A 12020-nucleotide genomic window follows, 5' to 3' on the forward strand; every position below is an offset into this window, starting at 1 on the left:
ATTCATATCTAGCTGTGCCCTGAATGTGTTCATGTATTCTCTCTCTTTTCTTCCTCTCTCTCTTTCTCTCTCTCCTCCTTCCTTCCTTCCCATGTCACAGCAGAAATCATACCCAAAAGGGGCAGGAGAAGTAAGCCTTACTTACTACTTTCTATGAAATCTTCCACATACCACTTTACCTAAAAAAGTTCTTGGTTTTACCACCAGCTAGATGAAAAGAACAATAGTTCAAGCCTGGAAATAAGATCAATGATCTTTCAAAGCTCAAGAGAGAGTTAAGAGTGGAAAGATTCCTTGTTCTTATTCATGGTTGTTTCTTTTTTCTATGCTCTCTCACACCTTTGCAATTTTCATTATTTTCTTCCTTCCTAAATTCCCTCTTCTTTCTTGCAGCTGCCCTGTCCTTTGCCTTGTACAAGGCACACACTCCAGTGCCACCCTTTTCTTCTCTGCCATGAACTGATTGTCCAGCCCTCTCCAGCACCCACTAAGAGATATATTCTAACCCTTCCTATAGATTCACAATCATAAGGCTATCCTTCTCTTCAAGAAATACACTGAATTCTTTGGGGGAAAGGGGAACTATTTATTTAGGTGAATTTTCTATTATATTAATTGAATAATACTTAGTGGATTAGTGGTGATAAGGAGTTGAAGGATTTCCTTTGAACACACACACACATACATAAAAAAATCATATTGAGGACTAAAAGAAAAAAGTATATACAATTATATATAATATTAAATACTTTCAGAATACTTTCATTCTTCATTTCTCTATCACTTTAGCTAAACCCTATTGTTAGCCTACATATATCTTAAAGGTATTATAAAGTGTGTCATAGCTAAATGGATACATTGTCTCATGGGAATTATACTTTAATGGAAAATGGTTAGTTGTATCTAACATAGGTATTGAAGACCATACGTCCAATGCTAAAATTCTAACATCTATAAACTACTATAATCCCAACCATTAATAGTAAAATTATATTCCAAGATCCACAAAACAGACATAAGACATTATACAAGTGAGTCAAAGAAGGGTCTTGATTTACTATAAAATAAACAAGGATGCCACAATAAAAATGATTTTGTTGTATGATGCATCTGACCTAAGCTTAATTTAAGCTATATTAAAGATTAATTAATATCATTAGTAACAATTTGGTTTGCCTTTCATAATTTAGGGGTTTTTTTCCAGAAATTAAAAAGGCTTTATGTATAGCCCACTGAACAATTTCAGGAGGTAATTATTATTACCTTTTCCTCCACATAAACTAACATGGCTAAATTTGTAATTTCACGGCAGAGATTTGAATCCAAAGTTCAAAATCATTTTATGAACCCTAAACTACACAAAACCTTAATGTTCCATAGAAAAACTCTCAACACAGGACAAGACTGGATTCATCACTGGCTAATAAAGAGTAATGGCATACAAGCACAAAGAATATCTGGACAGTCACATAAGGGAGGAAGCAACCACATTTCTGTACTTGTCAGATGGTCACCAAAGAAGTTAAACACAGTCCCTGCCTCAGAAACTGATAGAAAATTCAGAAGTTCTGGGGAATCAGTAGTTTTACACTAGAGCTCTAAGAAAATCTAATGTTAAGAAGAATGGCCTAAGCAGCTGTCTTACTCCAGGAAGAGATATAGAATTCACGTAAGTCATGACATTCTAAGCAGGGAGCATATACTGCTCATAAATTCGATTCATTGCTGAAATTAATCAGAACCCCCTTTACCTCCTATCTATGGTGTATGAGAGACAAAGCTCCAGAAAAAATGATTTAAAAACTAATATTGAGAATTACCTAAATAATAACACAAGCACATGCCCAATTATCACATTCTCTAGCTCAGAGAAGAGACATTAAGCATTAGTATCAGGCGTTTACAAACGTACCTAGTATGCTGTGAGTTCAAGAGTTTGATCCATTTTCCAAAAGATTGCCCTCTTGAAACATTCTTCATGTCTGTTAAATGAATGAATTAAAACACTTATTTCTTAAGCAGTTGGTGTCTTACTATAAAGAAAGATGCAGCAAGTCCAGATCCAAAATTCAAGCTCATCATAGCCAGTAATCACCATTTGTTTCCCACTGAAAATGGAATATTCTTCCCTGGCCCTTCCTCATAGTGGCTCTAATAGACCACAGAGGTTGTGAGCCTCCAGATGCTCTGCCCCAACATGGTGCTATTGGAAGCTCTGCAAAAGATACAGAGACAACAGGAAGAAGTAAGGACCACAATATGCCAAGTCCTCCTTGCCTCACAACCTTCTCCACCAGCCCTTTTTTGTGAAAGGTTTTTTTGAGATAGTGTCTCACAAACCATTTGCCCAGACTTGGTTTGAACCATCTCTGCTTCCTGAGTAGTTAGAATTACAGGCATGAGCCACAGGTGCCTGACTTTAATTTAGGAATTTTAAAGGCTGGTTATCTGTTTCTGTTTTGTTGGGGGAGAGTTGATACTTTCATATTTTAGTTACTGATGGACTATTGAACCATGTCCTCTTAATTTTGTCTCACACTTTAATCTGGGTACTTTAGAAAGCCAAACTTAGATAAAAATTAAATTTTAATACTACACTTGTTAGATGTGAGCTTAGGGCAGGTAAAGTGAGAGGAAAGGAAAGTAAAGCAAGGAAAAACAGGAGTAGTGTGAGTTGGTACAGATCGCCTTGTGGTACAATAGGCATGAAAGCAAGTTACAAGCCCTTCCTGGATCCAAAAGGTGGGAAATATAACGTCTTCTTTATAGAAGTAGTTCTAGAGTCACATTTCAAGGGTCCAAACATGGAAAGACAGAACTAGGGCTGCTTCTGCAATTTTTCTATCATACTCTATCTTCTAAGTTCAAATGACATAAAAGTTCCCTGGATTTCTGCTATATCCCTTGTTAATTCCCCCACTGAATTCTCTATCACTTCACTAATCATCTCGCCTCCTAAAACTGCTGCCATCCTTCTGCAGGCTCATTCCTTCTCCTGCAATACCCAAGGCACCATTAAGGCAAAACTATTTAACAATAATCTCTGGAATGTTTAGAGATAATGGAGTAGAAGCGATGATTAATAACCAGTAAAGAGCAGAAAACAGCATAAATGGTTCATTAGATTCAACTGTTCTTTAAAAGTTCCTCAGCCATTTTCACTGGACAATTTGTTTTAGGTTGTTATCTTACTCCAACCAAATCTCTTTAAAGACCCGCTCTCTTTTGAGATGCCATGACACAACCTCAAAATAAGGAAGCTACATATAATAGGAACCCTTGGAATAATTAGAAAAATGTAGTCAATGATACAGAAGCAACTAAGACTGTCTACACATGCACATGGAGTTGCTGTGGGTGAGTGGAATTGAACTGATTTATGCATTCAAGTGGGCAAATTTAGATCTTGTTGTTAGAAGTTATAGGTTGGCAGATTTCAACTCTTATATGGAACTATTTCTAAATGGTAGAGTTGTCTAAGCATATAAGAAACTATGAAGTAAGAGTTAATGAAAAGAGGAGATGGGTGTAGAGATACCACTTTGTCTAAGAAGGTAAACCAGCAAGAATAGACAGTCCTTACCAAATTTAACATTGAGTAATTGCTTGCAGTATTACAACCAGGCAAGGCAACAAGGAAACCATTTCATGTAATATTTTGAGCAATTTCTAGGAGCTATCCATATAGTGGTCTTCAGAAATGAGGTATTCATTCCTCAAGGGATAAAACAAGCCATTTGGACAGAGAATAAAAATTAGGTATTCAACTTCTGTTTTCTTTTTCCTAAAGTGTAACAAATTAAAGCTTTTCTAATATTTTATGTATGAACACTATCCTTATTTCAGTGGCATCTTTATAAATAAATATACATATATTAGAAATGTATGCTCATTTTTGGGACACTAAAGTATACTTATTTATAAAAATTACTCATTGAGTGCTTACTATATACCACGAATAGTTCCAAATGCCAAGGATATAGAAAGGAACAAAAAGACAATGTCTACATTCTCATGGAACTCTGCTAGGGAAGACTAACTATAAACAAAGAAATTATTACAGAGAATCCTCTTTATTAACAGTTGTATGTTACATTAAGTTACTACAAATAGTGAATTTATTAAATAATGAACCACTGCTCTTAAGAGAAACGACCTTATAAGTTAGGTGTCTGTGAGCTTCTGATCACATTTTTGTAAATCAATCAAGGCATTGTTTTGTTTTACATGTGTTTCTGTTTAAAGGAACCCTGTCATGTATATGCTCTATGCTTCCTCTGTCTCTCTCACTCTGTCTCCAGCCTCTCCTCTTAGCATTTTCTGTGCCTTGCTTGTTTCAGCTATACAGGAATCCTATCTGTCCCTTGAAAGTTCCCAACTTGTCTCACTAACACAGAGCTCGTGGCCAACCTCATTACAATCCATGCCTGAATTTATCTAATACATATGTTTTATCCATTAGTTACAGCACAGACTTCTTACACATAAAATCTTGCAACTTTACCATTATACTTGAAGGCCATCTTTGACAGACAAATTATCACTACTACCAACAACAACAACCCCATAGAAATGCAAAAAAAAAAAAAAAAAGGCCTGGCACTAGATATGCCACAAAAAAGGGCACTTGTACAGAGTACGAAAGCTGAAAATAAGAAAGCAGATGGCTCCCTATTCAAACTAACCTGGGAATATGTGCACCAAGAGACTTAGATATCTCACCTCTGAACATCTGAAAATGACACCAAAAACAACACAAGTGTTGATGAGGGTTACAAATAAATTTTAGTGAGAAGGTGATCTCAAAAATGCAGAACCCAAGCATAACAAAAATTGACTATGTATAACAGATCAAATGGTAGTAAGTGGTATAAAAATAATAAACCAGAAAGTGTTGAGTGAGAGAGTCACAGGGTTGGTGTTCAATTTTAAAAATGGTAGAGGCCTGAAGGAGGTAGTCCAGTAGCCATGTTGATGACGAGGAGACAGCCTTCCAAGGAGAAGGAGTAAGTGTCAAAGCTCAGAGTCAAGTGGGGAACCATCAAGAGACAGGTAGGAGGCCTGTGTAGCTGGAGCAGGCAAGGAACAGAAAATGCTAAGAAAAGAGGTTGGGAGACAGAATGAGAGAGGTGGGGCGGGAGCACAGATCATTTAGGGACACGTGACAATGATAAGGAATTTAGCATTTTTTCCAAGTCATGTACCTGAAGTAGTAAGTCGCTGGAGTACTTTCAGCAAAGGAGAGTGACCCTGACTCTGAGAGAGAACCTTTTTAAAAAGATCCCTTGTTCAGTTGCGAATAGACTGTAGGGAGGCCAGGTGGTGGGAGAGAAGCAGAAATTCCAGTAAGATGACTATTTCAATAGCCAGGAGAAATAGTCATAGCTAGGACTAAGGTGGTGATGGTAGAGAAGATGAGAAACTGTCAGAGTCTAGATTCCTAAGATAATGCCTGCAGGATTAGTTGGAGGATGGGACACGAAGACTGAGAGAAAGAAAGTGACGATAGCATGAAGTAACTGGACAAGCAGTTGGAAAACAGAGCTGCTATTTCCAGAGATTCAGAAGACTTTGAAATGAGGAAAGTATGGAGTATGGAGAGGCAACCACTCTGAGAAGTCTATTGGACACTCCAGTGGAAATGTTGAGCACACAAATTGGCTGGAACTCAGAGGGAAGTACATTTTTAGTAGCTATCATAGTGTTAGAGGTATTTAAACTCACAGAACTATATGATATTGCCCAGACAGCAAGTATGACAAAAAAAGAGCAGAGCAGAGGCCAGAGCTATGAGAGCCCTGGGGTGTTACAATCTTAAGAGTCATTAAGATAAAGAAAAGCCAGCAGAGAAGAAACTGCTAGTGAGGGAGGAAGCAAGAAAGAATGGTGTCCTGGAGGCAAAAGGAAGAAAGTGGTTTACAAGTCCATGATTAATCATGACAAACGCTGCTGAAATATTAATATGAGAACCAAGAATCACCTCTTGAAATTGGCAATGCAGAATTATTGTTGAGTTTATTGAGATGTTTGATGGAAACATCAGATTAAAGTCTGAGTAAGGTAATTTCAAGATAAAACATGGAGACTGTATGGACAGACAATTCTTTCCAGAATGTTTTCTAGAGAATTGGGGTGGTACTTGAATGAAACAAGGTGGATCAATATATCAGCACATTTATGTGTTTGAACCCAGGGCCTCTTGGCCTCTTGAGCCAAGCGCTATACTACTTGAGACACATGCCCAACCCTTTTTGCTTTGTTATTTTTTAATTAGGGCCTCACATTTTTCAGGAGCGAACAGCAATCCTCTGACTTACACCTCCTGCATAATTGGGATGACAGGCACACATCACCACACACAGCTTTTTTGTTGAGATGGGGGTCTCACTAACTTATTACTTGGCTTGGCTTTGAATGATGACCCTCCAATCTCTACATCCTGAGTAGCTGGTATTACAGGCATGAGTCATTGCACCTGATAACACTGGAGCAAGAGTGTAATAGAAGCAGAAGAGTCTTTGAGTCAGAGTGCCAGATGGAACCCAGTGCATTTGGACCACAAGAGCACGTATGTAATCCACTACAACGGGAAGATGGCTAAGTAAATGGGTAAAATGTAAGTAGGTCAGTGTGCTGGATGGAAAGAGCATGAAGAGGCTCCTCTTTGGCTGCTTCTATTGCCACAGTGAAATAAGAAGTCATTGACTAGGAGGAGCATTGTGAAGAAGAGATGTTAGAGGTTTGAAGAATGGAACAAAAGTAAGAAAGTGACATGGAAGTGTAACAGTATAAATTAATTGTGGAAATGCAGTGGGTTATCTGAGTAGTTCCTAGAACCCATTTGAGGATGACACCTCCTTGCAGTTCCCCTGCCAATGCTTTGTCCTGGAGCTGCTCTTGCCTCTCCTGCCAGATGGGTTCTCCACTGAACCTACTTCTATGGTCCCTTCAGGGGGATATCTGATGCGCTGAGCCTTCATGTGAGGAGAAAGAGGGAAGCGCCTGGCCTTCCACTCTGCTGTCCTACCACTTTCTTTAGTAGAAAGAGACTGCCTCTTACCGAGACTCATAAGAAAGGAGTCCTCAAACAGAGGAAGGGGTTGCAAACTCTAAATAGTAAAAAAAAAGACCAAAAATATGAATCTAGTAAATGCCTTTTAGCATTGCCATTTCCTCCTTCTTGCTTGAGGCCATGAAAAGCATCCTGTGTCTTTCTTTTTTTTTAATCTTAGAAGATACTACTAGGAGTTCAATTTGAGAATATATGATTAATGATAAAGATTCAATCAGAGTTCATCGCAATCATTTCACATTGGAAGAGGTAACTGTGAACAATAAATTCACTTTCTAAAATGCCAATTTTACACAAATAAAATCAATTTGAAATTGATTAACTCATAACCACTGACATTTCCTAATAAAATATGAATGATTTAAATTATTCTTTATCAGTATTATAGAGGGCCTGAAGTTTTCATGAGTTTTCCCATAAAACATTTTATGACTTCATGCCTCACTGTCCATTTATGAACTGTGTGGCTGAGACTTTCCAGACCTGGGAGCAGTACTTGAGTCAATACTCCCAGGTTAGGTGCAATACTTCCCTGACTACAGGGAAACTACAGGACTTTTTTGTTTTCTTTTCTTTTTGGTTTTGTTTTGCAGTACTAGGAATTGAGTTAAGGGCCTTGTGCTGCCTAGGAGCGCTCTACCACTTGAGCCACAGTCATTTTGCTTTTAACTTATTTTTCAGATAGGAATTAATCCTAACTTTGCCCAGGCTGACCTTGGGCTACAATCCTCCTACCTCCACCTCCCAGGTAGTTGGAATTACAGGTGTATACCACCACACTGGGCAAGGTTGTGCCTCTTAAGGACAAATAAGCACTTGATAATTTAAAACTGCATTTCAGGGTTTATTTGGCACAGTATTTGAAATGCAGAATTTCTCTCAAAATAATATCAAAATAGCAGTTATATGATTACTATGTATCAGACACTATGTGGTGTGCTTCACTTCATCTTCACAACAACCTTGTACAGTTGATGGAATTACCAATGTTATTTTATAGATGAGAAAAATGAACCTTACAAAGATTGGTATCTTGTACAGTTATACTGCTAATAACAGATGGAGGGAGCCTAGATTCAGATCTAGGTTTACTTCAAAGCAAAGCCACAGCATTGGCCATCTACCTTGTACTACACATTCACACACACACACGCTCACACTCACACACACTCACACTCACACACACTCTCACACTCATACTCACACTCACACACTCTCTCACACTCACACGCTCTCACACTCACACACTCTCTCACACTCACACACACACTCTCTCACACTCACACACCCTCTCTCACACTCGCTCTCACACTCACACACACTCTCACACTCACACACTCTCTCACACTCACACACTCACACTCACACTCTCTTTCACACACTCACACTCACACACACTCTCACACTCACACACTCTCTCACACTCACACACACACTCTCTCACACTCACACACCCTCTCTCACACTCTCTCTCACACTCACACACACTCTCACACTCACACACACTCTCACACTCACACGCTCTCACACTCACACACACTCTCTCACACTCACACACACACTCTCTCACACTCACACACCCTCTCTCTCACACTCTCTCTCACACTCAAACACACTCACACACTCTCTCACACTCACACACACTCTCTCACACTCACACACAGACTAATTGGTTATCCTTTTATAACTGGGCTTCCAGACAAGCCTACGGAAGTAGAACAAGTGCATATATTTGCAGTGTTTAACATAGGAACTTAAGGGGTTTAATAAAATTTTCCTTATAAAATATCTGTACTTTTAGCAGAAATCTAAACAGAACTGTGTAGCAGAACTTACCTGTATTCTTTAGGGCCATCAGCTGCCCTGTTCGCCAAGTGTCCTGCCAAGCTTCTAGTCTGGGGGATCATATCAGAATAACTCAAGATGGAGTCCCCAAGTTCAAATTACCCCTTTGAGAAAATAGGGACTTAGACAATCTATCGACAACTATTCATGTGTCTTAATTTCCTTTTCATTTTGTCTGACAAAATCTTAACCCTGATTCTATCCAATGGCAAGCCTGAGTTCAATTTGAGAGGATACCATACAATCATGCATGACAAAGATTGCTACTTTCTACTCCAGTAACCCTCCTTCTCTTCCCTGGTAGAACCACACGTGGATTTCAGAGGGATCTGTGGTTGCATGGAAAAATCGTCTGCCCGTTGTGAGGTGAGTAGAAGTGTTTTGTTCTTATGATTTAAACTTCTCTTCCCTGCCACTCTCAAGGAGTTGCTGTTTCCCTCCTATATCTCATGTCTCTTAAGACTGGACATTGGGTATGTGTGCTCCTTGCTTCAACTCATTTACTGTCACCTTCTTTCAAAAGTCTCAACTTATTGGACACACCTGCTGTTGACTTTTTGAAACCAGCTTCCCTTCTTCTTTTTGCTATGGGCACACGTCTGGTTCAGACCCTCATTTTTCCATGATTTAGCTCTATCCCCCTTCCTTCTAATTCTTTATCATCCCATCACTATTTTGGCAACTTTGGCTTCAATGAAATCACTCCTATAGTATTTGGCCTATCAGTTTCTTGACTCTTCACTGACAATAATTTTAGTCCATTATATCTTGGTTACAAACTCACATTGTCAAATCTAAGCCTGACAGAAGGTAGCCACTACCCATTGAGGCTATTTAATTTAGATAAATAAAGTCTAAATAAAATTTAAAACTCAGTATCTTAGTGGTGTCAGCCACACTGCAAATGCTCAGTAGCTACATGAGGCTGCCATAGAAAATAGCACAGGAAACACTTCTATCATTACAGAAAGTTCAGTTGGACACTGCTAATCTAAACTATCAGAATGCCACCTGTGATAACACTCTCTCAAATTATTTTAGTTGACTTTTCAACCAAGTATTCATTTCCTATTGCCACTGTGACAAATTCCCACAAAATTAGTGGCTTAATATTGCACACATGCATTCTCTTAGAGTTCTGGAAGTCAGGCATCCAAAATCAGTTTACTGAAGCAGAACCAAAACCAAAACCAAAGTGAGAGAGGGGCTGTGACCTCATGCCTTTTACATATGCCAACTCCCCCTTGCCCCCACTCTTCACAGCAAGCTGATAAGGGAGGTGCTGTCATTATGCATTTTTTTGTTGTTGTTTATATAGGGAAACAGAACCCAGAACTCATCACTAAGTAACTGGCTCCTTCCATGTTTTTTAATCCTAATATTATAACAGCTCTAAAGTGCAGAAGTAAATGTACCAATTAGCTTCTAAATGTTTGGCTTAATCCACTAATTTAAAGTCTTTTCTCAGAGGTGTGACTTGGTGTCTCTGGATGACAGGAATAACTTGAAGTACAGCCAGAGGATCACATTCTGGCATTATACTCATGGGAAAACACTTCTTCCAGGCCCTTAGGGAAACACACAAGTGTTCCTTGGAGCATGCAGCACAGGTAAACCCTCAATCTGTAATTTAGGCGCAGGTAGCACATCTACCCCATGCTTCAGAAGCTTCCATTCCTTTGGAACTTCTCACTTTGTTGGTTATACATCCAATTAGAGATTTGGGTTGACAATGCTTATTGTCAAATGATAATACCTGGAGTTAGGAATATGATTCAAATCGTCACTGCCACCACCCAGCAAAGCAACCCTTCACACACACTTTGGCATTCGCTTCTTCATGCAATGAGTTTAAATGAATGGATATCTCTCTCTCTCTCACACACACACATACACACACACACACACACACACACACACACATCTAATCCATTTGCTGAGACCTTTCACAGATATACCTGGAGCATTCAACAAACATTTAAAAGATTTCCCATTGTTCTATCATAACAGTAGTGGCAAAGGCTGAAATAAATATTTATTTCTACATCTTTTAAGGACAGTAATAATCTTGCAGCTCAGTGAGACTAGCCAGAATTACATGTGCCAGACTCTTCCCTTTTTTCCCCAAAGCAAGTGTACTGTCTCTCTATTTGATGTCAACCAACACTCAAGTACTAAAATTTCCAAATATATTATTTCTGTACCAGTGTGCAAGTAAGAGAAGCTACATTTTAAAAAAAATCCAGGAATGAAAATAACCATGCTAAGGAATCAGTGCTATCAACAAATGAATTATGTCTTTCACGAAACCAGGGAAGAAGAGAAAGCAACAAGTCTAAAGTATTACTCTTTACATCAAATATTTAGATCCACAAAGAGAGATAATTGTCTACTCTAGGTAGCTTGCTTGGAGCCTTTACCTAATAGCACCATGACTTCATCAAGACCACTAATAATTATTAGATGATGTCACAATCTGGGATGTTTCAAAGGAAGGAGTCTGAAGTCTCAAAGTCTCTTTCTATGCAATGATTAATACATATCTAGGGACTCAAGACAGGCATAAGAAACATTTCTCGTTTCAATAATACTTGATTAATTCACTGCCTGCTGTTTTCCCTGCATACAATGTTTTCTAGTCTGGCCACAAAATTTGCTTTAAAAATAAAATTCTCTCTCTCTTTCTCTCTCTCTCTCTCTCTCTCTCTCTCTCTCTCTCTCTCTCTGTCTGATTTCTTGGTATTCTGAGATCTCAAATTATTTCAGAAAAATCTGTTCTGTACCAAGTGCATAAAAACCTGATTTGGTGACAAGGACTGGGGGAACGGAGGTAATTTTGGAGCCTGGGTCACTTTGAGGGAGACCACAGCAGGCACACTGCAGAGGGGAGGGGCAAATGACTGTGAACAGGAGAACAATAAGGGAATGACAAGGATGGACAAGGCCAGGGAGGAGAAGGTATGGGAAGCAAACAGTGAGTGTACAAGATTTTACCTTCTCTGCAGTGGTTCTCCATACAGTCTCTCCTTAATCACTCCAGACACAATGAATCTATTTTCAGGCCTACTCAGCAAATCTTGGGTTGGTCTTTCCTAATTTTGCA

At 38.9% G+C, this 12020-nt stretch overlaps 1 pseudogene; it reads right to left on the minus strand.

Annotated features, from left to right (window-relative positions):
• Positions 1–2007: 2007 nt before the first annotated feature.
• On the minus strand, positions 2008–2199 carry LOC109678856 (cytochrome c oxidase subunit 7C, mitochondrial pseudogene; annotated as a pseudogene).
• Positions 2200–12020: the final 9821 nt, after the last annotated feature.

Source organism: Castor canadensis, chromosome 4, assembly GCF_047511655.1.
Source record: "Castor canadensis chromosome 4, mCasCan1.hap1v2, whole genome shotgun sequence".
NCBI classification, from domain to species: domain Eukaryota; kingdom Metazoa; phylum Chordata; class Mammalia; order Rodentia; family Castoridae; genus Castor; species Castor canadensis.